The following is a 17724-nucleotide window of genomic DNA, read 5'->3' as shown; positions in this document are numbered from 1 at the left end:
ATGCAACACTTTTTCTTTTACCACTTCCATCAATATCATGCTGAAATCAAAAGAACAGGGTCAAATGTTTGTGCTGTAGCGTTGTTGGTTAGATGAGAACTTATAGAAGGCTTACAGTATTGGCCTATCTATATTTTGGAATGTCGGATGTTGATTTTCGTCAAGCGTACTTTTATAGAGACCAAGAGACCAGGGACTCCCGAGTGGTGCAGCACAATTGGGAGCGTCGTCCAGGTTAGGGGATGGTTTGGCTGACCGGATTTCCTTGTCCCATTGGGCTCTAGAGACTCCTTGTGGCGGCCAGGTGCCTTCAGGCTGACTTCAGTCGCCAGCTGGACAGTGTTTCCTCCGACACATTGGTGCGGCTGGCTTCCGGTTAAGCGGGCAGTGCGGCTTGGCAGGGTCGTGTTTCGAAGGATGCATGGCTCTCGACCTTCGCCTCTCCGAGTCCGTAACTGGCTGGGGAGAAGTTGGGTACTGAAACACAAAATATCTATAACATCCGACTACTAATAAAACCCAATAAATCAGTTACTGAACTATTTTTGATCATGTCTCCGTTATGTGGCTCAGTTGGTAGAGCATGGCACTTGCATCACCAGGTTTGTGGGTTTGATTCCCATGGGGGACAAGTATGAATGAAAATGTATGCACTCACTAAGTTGCTCTGGATAAGAGTGTATGATGAAAATGTATATTTAGGTTACATTTTTGTTTGTGTATGTGTACTGTATGTGCAAGGTGTACACAGTTACTGTCTTGTTTGAAAAGTCCACTTTAATGGCAAGCAATTAAATCTTAATCACAAGGGTTCTCACATTTGAAATTGTTGTGCTCTAGTTACCTATATTTTCACTAAAATCAATTAAGGTGCACATCAGGGACAGTCCTTTAGTGGTCAGTCAAATAAGGTACATTTATTCAACGTCACTAGTGATCTGTCACAACATCACTTCTGAGTCTCCATATCCTGCTTTCTAGGTTGCACTGTGTCCTAAGCACACATCATTTTTTACACATAATCTGTGTTCACCTTTTTATTGAAGGAAGAAAATATCATATTTTCCACTATCTTCTATTCATTTGTGTTTTCAATTGTTACTTTTATTTTTGATCAATGATCTATTTACACAGATAAGTAGCCCATTCCATATGTTAGACTGAAAAACTTTTTTGGTTTTACAGATGTGGCTAGTGTTCCAGAAAAAGGTTGTGCAGGTATGTATGAATTACATAATGACACTCCTTATGATTGTCCAGCTCAATGTCAGCCATTAAATATAATCAGTGTCTTTGAGGCACAAAAGCCTTTCTTGTCGACAGAAGTTTTGTACAGCTATGGGAGTCCAGTTAAGAATTTTTACTTGAATAATAATGTTTTATAGTTGCAAATAGAGAAATATGGAAGTGATACTCCACATGCAAAACACCTTTTAAATCAAGGAACAATTCAAGTTTTCGTAGATTCTCTTTCGCTCTAAACAGATTCTGTTCCCACTCCAACCATTGTATTATCCCCTTGGTACATCAGTGCTAGCTACTCCGCCTATTACAGTATACTGTGAGTTACCAGAAGGCATTGTTTGAGGAACAATCCATAAACTTTCCTCCTGTGGTTTACCAAAACATGTGAAACAATTAATCGGTGGCGATGAAATAAAAAAACAACTCAAATATATTTGGATTCCTGTTTTCCATTTCTTCAATGCATGGATTTGCTTCCAAAACGAAGTTAGCCATGCAAATCCACAAACGTAATGTGATCTATGGATGCAATCCAAGCCATTAACTTAGTTGGCACAGACTGGTTACTCTGACTGAAAATATTTATTATGTAAACTAAACAGACATGGATCAAGGTACCTGCAATTTCCTCATTTGGAGAAGCATTAGTCACCTCCATTACAAAGCTATAAAAGTCATTAGGTGAAAAAAAAAGCTCAAACAAGAAACTATCCATCAAATTGTCCAACTTCAAATAAACCCAATAGATCAGTAACTGAACTCATTTGATCTCATGTCAATGTGTGTGTTGTCAACGGATTACCAGGACGTGTACTCAGAGCATGTGCGGAACAACTGGTAAGGTCTTCACTGACATTTTCAACCTCTCCTGACCGAATCTGTAATACCCCATGTTTAAAGCAGACCACCATAGTCCCTGTGCCCAAGGAAGTGACGGTAGCCTGCTTAAATGTATTACCATACTGTAGCACTCATCAGTAGCCATGAAGTGCTTTGAAAGGCTCACATCAACAGCATCCTCCTGGATAGACGAGACCACTCCAGTTCGCATTAACACCTAACAGATGACTAATCTCAATCGCCTCCACACTGCCCTTTCCCACCTGGACACCAAAGAACACCTATGTGAGAAGCTGTTCATGCCCCCCTTGGGTTGTGTCGTGGCGGAGATCTTTGTGTGCTATACTGGCCTTATCTCAGGATGGTAAGTTGGTGGTTGAAGATTTCCCTCTAGTGGTGTGGGGGCTGTGCTTTGGCAAAGTGGGTGTGGTTATATCCTGCCTGTTTGGCCCTGTCTGGGGGCATTGGATGGGGCCACAGTGTCTCCTGACCCTCCTGTCTCAGCCTGCAGTATTTATGCTGCAGTAGTTTGCGTGGGGGCTAGGTTTCAGTCTGTTATATCTTGTATTTCTCCTGTCTTATCCAGTGTCCTGTGTGAATTTAAGTATGCTCTCTAATTCTGTTTCTCTCTCTAGGACCATGCCTCAGGACTACCTGGCATGATGACTCCTTGCTGTCCCCAGTATCACCTGGCCCTTGCTGCTGCTCCAATTTCAACATGTGCCTGCGGCTATGGAACCCTGACCTGTTCACCGGATGTGCTACCTGTCCCAGACCTGCTGTTTTCAATCTCTAGGGACAGCAGGAGCGATAGAGATACTCTCAATGATAGGCTATGAAAAGCCAACTGACATTTACTCTTGAGGTGTTGATTTGTTGCACCTCGACAACTACTGTGATTATTATTATTTGACCATGCTGGTCATTTATGAACATTTGAACATCTTGGCCATGTTCTGTTATAATCTCCAACTTCTGCACAGTCAAAGAGGACTGGCCACCTCATAGCCTGGTTCCTCTCTAGGTTTCTTCCTAGGTTTTGGCCTTTCTAAGGAGTTATTCCTAGCCACTGTGCTTCCTACACCTGCATTGCTTGCTGTTTGGGGATTTAAGCTTTGGGTTTCTGTACAGCACTTTGAGATATCAGCTGATGTAAGAAGGATATAAATACATTTGAATTGATTCGATTCATTGACAATAGCTCAGCCGTTCAACACCGTAGTTGCCACAAAGGTCATCACTAAGCTAAGGACCCTGGGACTTAACAACTTCCTCTGCACCTGGGTCCTGGACTTCCTGACCGGACGCCCCACAGGTTGTAGAGTGGGTAGGCAACAACACATCTGCCATGCTGATCCTCAAACACCCGGGACCCTCCGGGTGCGTGCTTAGTCCCCTCCTATACTCCTGTTCACGCACGACTGCGTGACCAAGCACGAACTCCATCATTAAGTTTCCTGACTGACACAAGGTGGTAGGCCTGATCACTGACTCACAATGATGGACCAGCCTATAGGGAGAAGGTGTGCCAGGCAGTGTGGTGCCAGGACAACAACATCTCAATGTGAGCAAGACAAAGGAACTGATAGGTGGACCACAGAAAAAGGGTGGCGCGAACAGGTCCGACGGGGCTGTAGTTGAGCGGGTCAAGAGTTTCAAATTCTCGGTGTCCTCATCACCAACAAATTATCATTGTCCAAACACACTAAGACAGTCGTGCACGTGAGGAGGGTAAAATTTCCCCATCAGGAGACTGAAAAGATATGGCATGGGTCCACAGATCCTTAAAAAGTTCTACAGCTGCACCATCAAGAGCATCCTGACTGGTTGCATCACCGTCCTGGTATGGTAACTGCTCGGCATCAAACACGTAAGGCATTAAAGAGTTGTAGTGTGTATGACCCAGTACATCACTGGGGCCAAGCTTCCTGCCATCCAGGACGCATATAGAAGGCGGTGTCAGAGGGGAGGCCCAAAATTGTCAAAGACTCCAGTCAACCCCCAAGTCACAGACTGTTCTCTCTGCTTGCACAGCTGGTGGTACCCGTGCGCCTGCTGAGGAGTTCCACGTCACTTACCAAAGAAAGGAAAATATTCTTTGTCTTTTATATTCATCTCATTTGGTGTTCGTTGTATTCAATAAAAAAGCATTTTGGTCTTGGGACCAATATCTCTCTACACCCGATTTTTTGGTCATATGTTATGTAAATTATGCTTTATAATTGTTCTAAGTATGGTATGAGCGTTTATTACGTCCTTATAATAAGGCTTGTAAAATGTCCACTAAGTTGTTTTTACCTTGTTCAAAGATGTTGCCATGTGTTGGTAAAAGAAAGTTGTGCAGGTACATATTACCAAATGTCACTTCATTAATTGTCCAGCTCAACAGCTATTGATTTATTTCAGGCACCAAAGTATTTTTTGATGACAGATGTGTACACTACTTTTCACAACTAATATAGAGTAGACAATGCTTAAAGTGTCATATCTTTAATTAAAAACAATACATTTTTAGTTGCAAATAGAGACATTTAGGTGAGTGCTCCGCATACAAATACATTCTGAATACGTGATTCTTATCTTCACAATATTTTATATTCTCTCTATTTCCCTAAACCGATTCGGGTTCCCACTCCCACTATTGTATTTTCCCCTGGGTACATCAATGTAGCTACACCTGTTACGAGAAGGCTGTGGAGTCACCAAAAAGCACAGAGTGCAAGTTCTACAGAGATCTCGACCCCAGCCCTATAAGAAAAGGGAGTTACAAGCAGGGTGCTTGTCAGTTCAGTTTGTTATGGAATGAGTTTAAAAAAGTGGAACAAGACTTGAGGTAGAGTCTCAGCTGTGTAATTCTACAGAACAGAGAAGGTAAAACTCCAAAACCTCAACCTAGTAATGCCCGAAGACTTAATGTGGGTGGTAAGTGACAGTTTTGCAGTACTCCAAAGCACATGTTTACCATAGTACACATCCCACTTGTAAATTGACTTGATAAATTACTTTCACAATTTACAAACAGATCCAATTGGAAAGCCCAGTTTTCATGTGGAGAAGACTGGGAATTACCTCAATCTTCGATGTGAGGCCAAGGCTGGCACCTCATGCTATTCTTATCGCCACAATGGTTACTCACACTTTATTAAACTCCCCTACAAAGACAATAGTCTGTGTGGGGGAGAGTGGCAGAAGAGGAACTGCAGAGGAAGTGGAGCTTGCTGGAGAGATCTTCATCACCTGTGCTGTGGAGCTGGTGATAGAGGGCGAAGATACTGTGACATCACAGCATAGTGAACCCTCGGTATCACCATAGATGGTGAGGAAGACTGGAGAGCCCATCAATTTCTGTGATTTCAAATGTGTCAATTTTCTGTTGGTCTATTGTTGTATTGCAAAACTAATATATTATTATTGTACACATATCAATGTTTTATTTATTTCAGTTGTAAATCCTCCAGGATTAACTAGCTCCTCATCAGTGTTGAATTTAATCAAACCTGGTGAGGAGAAGACAAGCAGCAATGTCACAGCCCAAGGAAGAGGTGGAAATGAAATTGGTTTGGTTTTAGATTTACTTTGAAAATATTATCATGACAATCCTCTGTCGTGTATTACTGCATTGCAAGACTAATACTGTATATAATTATTGTTACATACTGTGTACATATCGATTGTTTTATTTATTTTGGTTGTAAATCTTCCTGGGCCACCAGTTCCATCCCACTTGGAGAGGATAGGTCAGTCAGTAGTATAACTACACAAAGGAGAAGGTGGTTAAATAAACATGGTTATTGTGAGCTCAGTTTGTCTAAATACATCAGCAAGTGCCTATTCCCAGACACTGTTTTTGTTAGTTATGTCCCTTTCCTTCCAGAATCCGGCCCAGAGATCCCCTTCTACCAGTATACCTGTCTTCATGTCGTTGTCTGTGCTATCATTTTTTTAAAACATTTTATTTCACCTTTTATTTAACCAGGTTAGGATAGTTGAACCATTTATGTAACCGCTGGCCATACGATAAAGTATAGCACAATAAAAACAAGTTAAATGGATTAAAACAAAACATATAGTCAATAATACAGTAAAAAAAAAGAAAACAAAAAGTCTATATACAGTGAGGTAAATGAGGTAAGATAACGAAATAAGGCAATAAATAGGCCCCTGGGTGTAAGAATTACAATATAGCAATTAAACACTGGAATGGTAGATTTGCAGAAGATGAAATGTGCAAGTAGAGATACTGTTGTGCAAAGGGAGCAAGATAAATAAAATAAATACAGTAAGGGGATGAGGTAGATGGATGGGCTGTTTACAGAGATGGGCCGTGTAAAGGTGCAGGATCTGTGAGCTGCTCCTGACAGCTGGTGCTTGAAGCTAGTGAGGGGAGATATAATAGTGGCTGTGGATTGGAGTTAAGATTCTCCGGGGGCCATTGGCAGCAGAGAACTGGAAGGAAAGGCACCAAAGGAGGAATATGCTTTGGGGGTGACGAATATACGCTGGAGCACGTGCTACGAGTGGGTGCTGCTATGGTGACCAGTGAGCTGAGATAAAGGGGGATTTACTAGTAGAAACTTGTAGATAACCTGTACCAGTGGGTATGGACTTCGAGTATGAAGCGAGGGCCAAACCAACGAGGAGTGTATAGGCCGCGGTGGGGGTAGTGAATGGGGTTTGGTGAAAAAATGGCACTGTGATAGACTGCATCCAATTTGTTGAGTAGAGGTTGGAGGTATTTTATAGGATGACACTCGAAAGTGAGGATCGGTAGGATGGTAGTTTTAGAGGGTATGTTTGGCAGCATGTGAGTGAAGGATGTTTGAGGGATACAGAATTCTTGATTCAATTTTTGGATTTGAAGAGATGCTTGTTGTGAGTTGGAAGGAGAGTTTACAGTTAACCAGACACTAGGTATTTGTAGTTGTTTCACGATTCTTAGTAGAGCCAGGGTCTGTGAGTAGTGGGATGCTGGAGACGGGCGGGCAGGTGCGGGCAGTGATCGATTGAATAGCATGCATTTAGTTTTACTTGCATTTAAGAGCTGTTGGAGGTCACGGAAGGAGAGTTGTGTGGCATTGAAGCTCGCCTGGAGGTTAGTTAACACAGTGTCAAAGAGGGTCCAGAAGTATACAGAATGGTGTCGCTGGGCGTAGAGGTGGACTGAGAGAATCACAAAGCAGCAAGAGCAACATAGTTGATGGTACAGAGAAGAGAGTCGGCCCGGAGAGCTGAACCCCGTGGCACTACAAATTAAGAGACCGTAGAGGTCCGGACAACAGGCCCTCTGATTTGACACACTGAACTCTATCAGAAAAGTAGGGTTGGTAAACCAGGCAAAGGCAATCGTTTGAGAAACCACGGCTGTAAACGGAGTCTGCCAATAAGAATGTGATTGACAGAGTCGAAAGCCTTTGCCAGGTCAATGAATATGGCGGCACAGTAATGTCTCTTGCTCGATACGCGGTTACTCGATGTCATTTAGGACCTTGAGCGTTGTTGAGGTGCACCCATGACCAGCTCTGAAACCAGCTTGCATAGCGGAGAAGGTACGATGGGATTCGAAATGGTCCGTAATCTGTTTGTTAACTTGGCTTTCAAAGACCTTAGAAAGACAGGGGGTAATGAAAGATATAGGTCTGCTTAGCAGTTTGGGTCTAGGAGTGTCACCCCTTTGAAGAGGGGGATGACTGCGGGCAGCTTTCCAATCTTTGGGAATCTCAGACGACACGAAAGAGAGGTTGAACAGGCTAGATAATAGGGGGTTGCAACAATTTCGCAGATAGGTTTAGAAAGAGAGGGTCCAGATTGTCTATCCTTTGCTGATTTGTAAGGGTCCACATTTTTTTGCAGCTCTTTCAAAACATCAGCTATCTGGATTTGGGTGAAGGAGAAATGGTGGGGGGGCTTTGGCGGGTTGCTGTGTAGGGTGCCGGGCAGTTGACCGGGTAGGGGGGGTCGCCAGGTGGAAAGTATGGCCAGCCCGTGTAGAGAAATGCTTGTTGAAATTTCTCAATTATAGTGGATTTATCGGGGTGATCATCCTGCTGTTGGAATTTGTTCTGTGTCTTCTCAAATTAAATCAAATCAAATGTTATAAGTCACATGCGCAGAATACAACAGGTGTAGACCTTACAGTGAAATGCTTACACGAGCGCCCAAAACCGACAGTGCAGTTGGAAAAAAATACGGATAGGAAATAATAGAGCAAAAGTAACAAGTAATTTAAGAGGAGCAGTAAAACAAAATATATATATACGGGAGGGGGGGTGCCGGTACAGAAAAAAAGGTCAATGTGCGGGGGCAACAGTTAAAAAGTTGAGGTAGTATGTCGATGCATGTTGAGTTAATTGAAGTGACTATGCATAGATGACAACAGAGAGTGGCAGTATAGACGTGGTGATGCCTTCTCATACACAAATTGTAATGGATGTAGGAACTTCATTTCATTACTCTTTTGTTTCTGAGGATGTTCCGCACAGCAGGAAATGCAAACTTGGCAGTGCATTTGAGCTTTAAAAAAGCCTCTAAACGTTGTAATTCCGGCTTTGTAATTTCAAACTTGATTTGCCCTAAAAAGAAATGTATCAGAATCCTAAAAAAAATATCCATTAATTATCATCCCCACATAATAATTCACATTTCCTGTTGCTGCAGGATTATTTTCCTGCTGTAGCAAACTGGCTCAAATTAAGATCCTACATCTGTTTGTTGTTCCAGGAGGCTTTTTTGTCATGTCTTTTACTAGCTATACAACCTGGCTGTATGATTTCTTTTCATCATACTTTTTATCTCTGCGAAGTTTATCCGGAAGGCAATTTCAAACGGAGGTAATAGTGGTCTATTTATTAATAAATATTTACTCATGCATGTTTTTAATATTACCTCTTTGAATGTACTGTGTGAATTGTCGGGTCTTGACCAAAAACCCAACTAAGCTGCAATATGTGTGTGTAGAACAATGCTCTTTACTCCCCCATTGCTTGTTAATGTATTTTATATTATGCAAAGTGTTTCATGTGTAATAGAGTTTATATGTCCTAAAAAATACAGCTATTTTATTAGCATTTCATTTTTTTCTGCTCATGGATGTTGTGTTTTCCTGTGGAAATAAAGTTTGTACATTTTATTGTAAATCTTGTTGGAAATGTTTATTTTCTTGGAAGTTGAGGAGCCACTCTGAGAGGAGACAGCATTGTGTTTAGATTACACAGCAGTTGAGATTCAAAGGTCTTCAACGATCCGAACGACTCATGATGTTCACTGTTGTACCTGAGCTTTATGCAGAGTGTGTCGAGTCTGTTTGTCCCCTTTCATCGTAGATGTGACTCACAGTGATCATACAGGTACACTTCTATTTCTAGAGATGAGTAGAAGGGCACCAACATCACCCCCTGCAAACAACTTGCTATACATATCTTCATACTGTTTGAAGCTCATGTCTATTTCATCAATATAAATGACTTGTCGAGAGAACATGAAGAGGTGTGGAAAGACACAGTAATGGAATTGTGGTCATGATCTACATTTTACATTTTAGTCATTTAGCAGATGCCCTTATCCAGAGTTACTTACAGTAGTGAATCTGCGTATATTTAATTTCGTGCATTTGTTATTTTTTGTTGTTGTACTGACTAAAAAAGCTCCCCCATGGGAATTAAACTCCACAACTCTGGTGTTGCACACACCATGCTGGCGTTCAAACACCAGCTCTACCAACTGAGCCACAGGGAAGACCAGGGCTGAGATGTGCTACAGTAATAAGCCATTGATGCTGCAACTGGTCCCCTAACACGCTGTCCCTAGCCCTCAAACCCAGATGGATGAGAATGGAGATCTATCATTCAACAATTTAAAAAAATAACATGCCTGTTGGATTTGCTTCCAAAAAACTAAGGTTAGCCAAAACACCACAAAGTAATGTGATCCATGTATGCAATCGAAGCCAAAAAATTAGTTGGCACAGACTGTTTATTCTGACTGGAAATATGTATTATGTAAACTAAATAGACATGGATCAAGGTAGCCATTTCCTCATTTGGAGAAGCATTAGTCACCTCCATTACAAAGCTAAGTGAAAGTCGTGGGGTGAAAAAAGCTCAAACAAGAAACTATCCATCAAATTGTCAAACTTCAAATAAACCCAATAGATCAGTAACTGAACTCATTTGATCATATCAATGTGTGTGTTGTGTTGGGGGGGATCCGAGAATATGACAATATACATATTCATGTCACTGATGGAGTGCTGAGGTTTAGAGGGTCTACACCAGAAGTGAATGGTTATAGGAGGAAGCTATATAGTGTGAGCAATTAAGCTTGGAATGTGTTGAGTGCAGGGAAGCGATTACATGTGGCAGGCATTGATAAGGGGAGAGAGCCATGGATTACTGATGGAGGGGGGTTGATGTCAGGTCAGGTCATGAAAAAGGGAGAAATAGACGTTTTTGGCCCGTATCACTAGTGTCCTGCCCCTGTAGCAGTAAAGAACGATGTTTGTACAGAGGATATGTAGAAGGAGACTCAGCCCATGAGGAAAGGTTAAATATCAGTGCTTGCTGTGAAAATGTCTTTGTCTAATGCAGCTGTATTGATACTTCTGGGAAGAATAAACTTGGTTAAGCTTTCATAATGTCTGTTGAGATGTTTTACTTTGAGAATTAGAACCACAGTTGTTAGGGTGATGTTGCTGTTAAGCTACTGCATATTTAGTTTTTGGTTTTGTATTTGTGTGTGTATAGTTTAAAGTAACTCTTTGAAAAGTCAACAAGATTATTTGATCAATTAATTACAAGAGGTCTCATATTTGAGAATTAGCTGTGCTGTAGTTACCTATATTTTCAGGAAGTTTGTTGAGCAGGTGGACCACATGGACAGCTCCTTAGTGGTCAATGAAAATAAGGTCATTTTCTTTCAGCGTCACTAATGATCTGTCACAACATCAGACGTGAGTCTCCATATCCTCCTCCTCTGTTAGGTTTTTTTTTCCCTTTCTGTGTCCTACCAAACACACATCAGTTTTCTCACATGACAATCATGTGTGTGGCAGTTCACTTCACTGACGGAAGAAAGTGGAAAATATGTCTTTGTCTTATATTCTTCTCATTTGTCGAGTATTCAATTATTTTAGTCTTTGGATCAATATGTCTTTACACTGATTTTAAGTTTTGGTAATATGTTACTTAATGTATGCTTTATAACTTGTTCTAAGTATGTATGAGCCTTTATTATGCCTAATAGTAATGCTTGTAAAATGTCTCACTAAGTTGTTTTTACCTTGTTCAAAGATGTTGCCAGTGTGTTGCGGTAAAAGAAAGTTGTGCAGGTACATATTACCAAAAAGTTACTTCATTAATTATCCAGCTCAACAGCTATTGATTTATTTCAGGCATAAAATTATTTTTTGATGACAGATTTGTACACTACTGTTTCACAAGTAATATAGAGTAGCACAATGCTTAAAGTGCCATATCTTTATTAAGAAATGTATTTAGTTGCAAATAGAGAGACAAGGAAGTGATATCCATATACAAATACATTCTGTATCAAGATTCTCAAAAAACTATTTTATATTCTCTCCATTTTTTTTTTTTTTTCGAAACAGATTCGGATCCCACTCCCACTATTGTATTTTTCCTCTGGGTACATCAATGTAGCTACACCTGTTACAGTACGCTGTGAGTCACCAGAAGGCAACCAGAGTGCATTTTCCACAGAGATCACCGGCTACCCCAACCCTATAAGAAAGTGGGAATTACAAGCAGGGGGTGCTTGCCAGTTTCCAATTTGTTATGGAATGAGTTCAAAAAGTGGAACTCTAAGACTGAAGTAGATCTCAGCTGTGTAATTCTACAGAACAGAGAAGATAAAACTATCAAAACCTCCAAAAACCTAGTGATGCTCAAGACTTATAGTGAGTGGTAAGTGACAGTTTTACAGTACTCCAAAGCACATGTTTACCAGGGTACACTTCCCACTTGTTAACTGAATTCCGCATAAATTACTTTCACAATTTACTAACAGATCCAATTGGAAAGCCCAGTGTTCAAGTGTGGAGAAGACTGGGAATTACCTCAATCTTTCGATGTGATGCCAAGGCTGGCACCTCATGCTACTTTTATCTGAACAATGGTGACTCAAACTTAAAAAAAAACTACCCTTCGTAGAAAATGTCTGTGTGGGGGAGAGTGGCAGAAGAGGAACTGCAGAGGAAGAGCAGCAGTGCTGGAAGAGATCTTCATCATCTGTGCTGTGGAGCTGGTGGTAGAGGGTGAAGATACTGTGACATCACAGCATAGTGAACCCCTCGGTATCACCATAGATGGTGAGGAAGACTAGAGCCCATCAATTTCTGTGATTTCAAATGTATCAATCTTTCTGTTGGTCTAATGTTTTATTGCAAGACTTGTATATTATTATTGTACACATATCAATGTTTTATTTATTTCAGTTGTAAATCCTCCAGGAGCTACTTAGTTCCCCATCAGCGTTCAGTATAATCAAACCTGTTCAGGAGGAGACAAGCAGCAATGTCACAACCCAAGGAAGAGGTAAGTAGCATTGGTTTGGTTTTAAATTAACTGTTAGTAGTCCTAAGAACTTCCAAATTGCAAGTTCAGTGAATGACTCTGCTTCTAAATGTACAGCTTTTGATACGTCTCTAACATCTCTAACCTGTTAAGTATCTCGATAGTCACTGTTAGTAAAGCTAATTTGCACAAACATTCTAGTCATTGTAAGGTCAGGTTATACTGTACAGATGACTCACTGACTCACTGTGAGCCTTCATTCAGTTTCTTCAGGTCCAGTGTTCCTCATCATCCAGTCTGGGTGCTGGTTCCCTTTTCCTGGTTCTGCTAGCTGGGTCTGTGCTGTGTGTTCTCCAAAGCAATTGTGGTGCGTACTTTCAGATCGGTCTACTCATAATACATTCTTATTTTGTTCCAAATGCTACTTTGAGTTATTTTCAAAATTGCTAAATTATCTCAATTTATCTTTTGAAGGGGTTCAATGCAGGCCTGTAAATACTGGGTAAGACTGGTGTATTCATTTTAGATTCACAATATTTTTTCTTTATTCATGCACGGCTATATCTTTCTGACTGTACTGCATTGTCTTGACAGAAGCCCACCTGAGCAGCAAGACCAAACCCCACCTTGTGTCTGTGAGTATGAGAGTTAACTAAACCACCACTGCCTTTATCTTCTTTTGTTCAGTGTTTTATTATCCATCATTCTCTCATTTCAAACAGATTCTGTCATCACAAAGCAGTCTAGGGATGAGGTGAGTTGGTTTGAACCAGTGCAGTGTGAAGTAACCTAATATGCACTTTACTACCACGATATCAAGCAATATTGCCAATAGCACCAATGACAACCCTACTGTGCACACAGCTCAAAGTGACTTGAGCTCTCTCTTACAGGAAGAGGACAGTAGTCTGCAATATGCTACTGTGACATCTACCAGTGACCAAGCTAGTCTTCAATATGCAACAGTGACATCTACCGGTAACCAAGTTGGACCTGGGAGCACCAAGATCAAGTTTGAAATAGCTGGAGAGTACGCCTCTTAGCAGAATCATAGAAGAAGAAACATTTACTGGATAACATGTTCTGCCATAGTTTACAGTTACAATCCTGTCTTTTTTCTTCGTATTGGATCATAATTTAGTCATTGTACAAAAAAATACTGCCACAACAACAAAGACTAAAGATATCTACTCATTTCTGAAAACAAGCATCTTCAACTATTTGCATTTTAGGTTCATATAAATAAATTAAAAAATAAACTTTGTCTGAAATATAAAATAAATATTTTCCTAAATTGAGTTACCCAATCTAGTCAGCAGTCACCAATCAGTAGTCACCGATCTATTTCACTCCTTGACAAGAGTCAATAGAGACTCAAATCCACAAGAGGGTAGAACACATGTCAAACTTTGCTTGTTACATCTCTACATCTCTCTCCTTTTCTGATCTCTCGCTCTCCTACATCTCTCTCTTTAACCATGTCTGGTGTAAATTAGTTTTCAGTGGTGGAAAAAGTACCCAACTGTCATACTTAAGTAAAAGTAAAGATACCTTAATAGAAAATGACTCAAGTAAAAATGAAAGTCACCCAGTAAAATTCTACTTGAGTAAAAGTCTATAAGTATTTGGTTTAAAATATACTTAAGTATCAAAAGTGAATGTACAACTAATGTCAAATTCCTTATATTAAGCAAACCAGAATGCACCATTTTCTTTTTTCTTATTTTTACGGAAGGCCTTGGGACCACTTCCACACTCAGCTATCATTTACAAACAAATCCATGTCAGTTTAGTGAGTCCGCCAGATCAGAAGCAGTAGGGATGACCAGGGATGTTCGGTTGATAAGTGCAGGAATTTGACTATTTTCCTGTCCTACTAAGCATTCAAAATGTAATGAGTACTTTTGGGTGTCAATGAAAATGTATGGAGTAAAAATTACAATGTTTTCTTAAGAAATGTAGTTAACTAAAAGTAAAAGAAGTCAAAAATATGAATAGTAAAGTATAGATACCCCAAAAAACTACTTAAGTATTACTTTAAAGTATTTTTACTTAAGTACTTTACTTCCGCCTGATGATACACTACCTCCACATTTCCTCTCCCTGCTTCCTGATTTACAGATCTGCTACTCTATGGACCCAACCTCTTCCTGTAGTCTGTCAACATCTGTTCCTCTCAGACCAATTTCATTCTCATACTGGGCTATAAATAGATGTGCAAAGGTTTTAAGATATGATTCATTTAAACAAGTATACTTAAACAAGTATGCATGTGTAAATGAACACCTTTCTTGATTTATAAGTAAATTATTCATGTGCAAAGCTTCAACTAGAGACTAATGAAACCCACATGATAATTGCAACATTTAAATAATATTTTAAATCGTTTATTTTTTTTGCAGTTAGAAGTGGTTCCTGCCAGTTAGGCCTGGTTAGGCCCAACCAAATCTCGAAAACCCATGAACAAAATCTTGCATGAACATAACTCTCATAACCCCTGTCTCCCAACAGAGGTAACTGATCTTAGGACAGAATAGGCCCACCCAGATCAGTCTTATCTACACCTGCAATTGGAGCACATTACACACCTATGACAGCTACAGGTATGAAAGTGTATATGAAAATTATGCACCATCACAGAAGGGTCATAGGTGGGAGATATTGTTTCACCATAAAAGGAGAGAGGAGAGACACAAAATACAGTGTGTCACTCTCACACTCACTACTGTGGCATTGCCTGAGTCATTATCTACAGCCAACAGCTCCTGTGTATATTTCTAAAAACATTTTTGAAAGCATGTGAAAACAGTCGACCCCGAAAGCAAATCTCATTTCCATATATCCTGTTTCACTTCTCTCTCTGCATTATGCATAATAACAGGTGGCAGGTTTGGGACCTTCAAAGAACTCCTAACCATGATCCAATGAATGTGCTGCTGGTGCCTTTATGTGTGAGTTTTGTATTATTAATAATATAATTATTGTACTGTATAATAAAATGTAAAATAATTTACTTTCATAACAATTTCCCTAATTGTACTTTTGGTTGGAATAACAATGAACTACATTTCTTGTAGTCTCTCTTGACCTACAATTAACAGATGCAGGTATGTTTCTCCCCTTCTCTTGCTTGTTTTGTCATTCAACATTAGGGATGCACTTTTGTGATTTGCATGGTTATCAATGGCAGGGAAATAAATGTTGAAGTCTCTTTAAGAAGGGGAATAATCTTGCATTTTGAATTAGTTTTAGAACGGACACAAATCTTAGTTTTTTTTCACCATAATGTTATCATTCCTGTCTTTCCTCAACTATCTCTCTCTTTCCTCAACTATCTCTCTCTTTTCCTCAACTATCTCTCTCTTTCCTCAACTATCTCTCTCTTTCCTCATCCTTCAAGGGGACAAGGAGAATCAGACAAACACTTGGAATACCCAGGAGAAGAAGCACCAGATCTCAGTAAGCCTGAAGTTTGTGACCCTGACTGAAGTGGTTGAGCTGAGCTGTGAGTCCTCTGTCCTTGTAGAGGGTCAGCAGTGTTTGTTCTAGGTGGATTCTAAACTCAAGGAGTTTGGTCGCTCAAATGCCATGCCAACCAATGCTCCCTCCCCAGTAAAGAGGTCAGAGCTGCTTGGGTGGAAGCCCAGAGAGGGCTGTGGTCAAAGGTCACCGTCCAGTGTCATTACGAAGAGGAGGAGGGCGTTCACTCACCTCCCAGCAAAAAATGTGGTGTGGAACACAAGTAAGAAAGGTTACATGAGAAATGTAATGCATAGATTCCTGATTTAGGTCATTCATCCATTTGGTCAAAAAATACATTTTACTCTGTTACAGACATGCTGACTAAGTACATCATCGGATGTATGGCCCTGATAGGATTCATGATTCTACTTGCAGTATTCATATTCTGCATCACCTGTCTCTCCTCTCACTGAAAGCAAAGAGTATGTGAACCTAGTATCTAACAGCCTTTTAAACGTATTATCAAAACCGATCAGACAGAATCACTCATGTATTCCATTGTTTTACTGTCATAGGGAACGGACACCTCATCATAACAAGGTGAATAGTGTTGGTTGTGTGTTGAACAGCATGATTATGACAGCATACAGAACATACAGTTCAAATGTGAATGCCTGTCTCACCTAACCATGTCTTTCAGATCGCCCAGTGACCAGACATTGCCAGGAGACCCTACCGTAACAAGTATGTATGATGCCACAGTGAAGTGTACGTGTGTAGGCCTATTATTATAGAGATATTTACCACAGTCCCGTTTTAACAGCACATTTCTGTGATTCTGTTAACACAGCAAGTGACACAACAAATCCTGTAGAATCTCCACAGGAAAAGAAGGCAATACCATGACATAATTATGTTTTTATGTAGCTGCCTCACGCTCTTCCCTCTACTTTGCCACCATAGTGCTTTTTTGGATGTCTGTGCATAAACAGTACATTTGGCTGGCACACAACACATAAGCATGTTATAAATGAAAAACAGTTGGAATGGTGGTTTATTGAAAAGGATTTGATGATTTGATGTTTTCTATCAAATCGTGATTTGTCCTCATCCCTTTGTTGCAATAACAGGAAGGTGAAGATGATTGGTGCTATGCCACCGTGTCCCATGCTGGTGCTCCTCCATCCTACTCAGTCAAGTTTGAGGAAGGCCATGACTATGCCACAATGGTCATATACTGACCAGCATGTGCCGACCTGAAAGGACATGAAAGGACTTCCACATAGATAGATTGTTTGATTTTAACACCTCCATTTCAATTTTCTTTCCAAGAAATCAATTGCATGCGTCTATTTGCAATGTAGTTTTGATCATCCAATTTGTCACTTTAAGAGAACAATAAAGTTTTTGTATTCCACCATCCGCTTAATTACTGTTTGTCCGTAGTGCACCTGTCAGTCCTATTCGCAGGAAACAGTAACACGCTGCTTTTCGCTGACCAGGCACTCATCTTTGCTTACCTGCTGAATGCTTCTAAATGTAAGCCATTGACTTAAAGTAATAATTACTTCTTAGGCTACTCTCTGGTTTCTCAATTAAATTGAAATCACATGTTAAGTAACCTACTTTTATAAAATCCATAAGGGTTCAG

General features: G+C 40.3%; 3 long non-coding RNA genes across 3 annotated transcripts; all 3 read left to right on the top strand.

Annotated features, from left to right (window-relative positions):
* The first annotated feature begins 12904 nt into the window (after positions 1-12904).
* LOC123725526 (uncharacterized) lies at positions 12905-13642 on the top strand. The gene is made up of 5 exons (XR_006758043.1): positions 12905-12978; positions 13086-13113; positions 13206-13246; positions 13334-13365; positions 13505-13642. It is a non-coding gene; the product is annotated as an uncharacterized lncRNA (long non-coding RNA).
* An 827-nt stretch (positions 13643-14469) lies between these two features.
* LOC123725525 (uncharacterized) lies at positions 14470-16210 on the top strand. Its single transcript, XR_006758042.1, has 3 exons — positions 14470-15562; positions 15689-15718; positions 16012-16210. It is a non-coding gene; the product is annotated as an uncharacterized lncRNA (long non-coding RNA).
* A 327-nt stretch (positions 16211-16537) lies between these two features.
* LOC123725527 (uncharacterized) lies at positions 16538-17493 on the top strand. The gene is made up of 4 exons (XR_006758044.1): positions 16538-16555; positions 16649-16673; positions 16774-16817; positions 17204-17493. It is a non-coding gene; the product is annotated as an uncharacterized lncRNA (long non-coding RNA).
* Positions 17494-17724: the final 231 nt, after the last annotated feature.

Source organism: Salmo salar, chromosome ssa01 (genome assembly GCF_905237065.1).
Source record: "Salmo salar chromosome ssa01, Ssal_v3.1, whole genome shotgun sequence".
Taxonomy (NCBI): domain Eukaryota; kingdom Metazoa; phylum Chordata; class Actinopteri; order Salmoniformes; family Salmonidae; genus Salmo; species Salmo salar.
The sequence above is the reverse complement of the archived record's forward strand: the minus strand, read 5'-3'. Positions and strand labels throughout refer to the sequence as shown.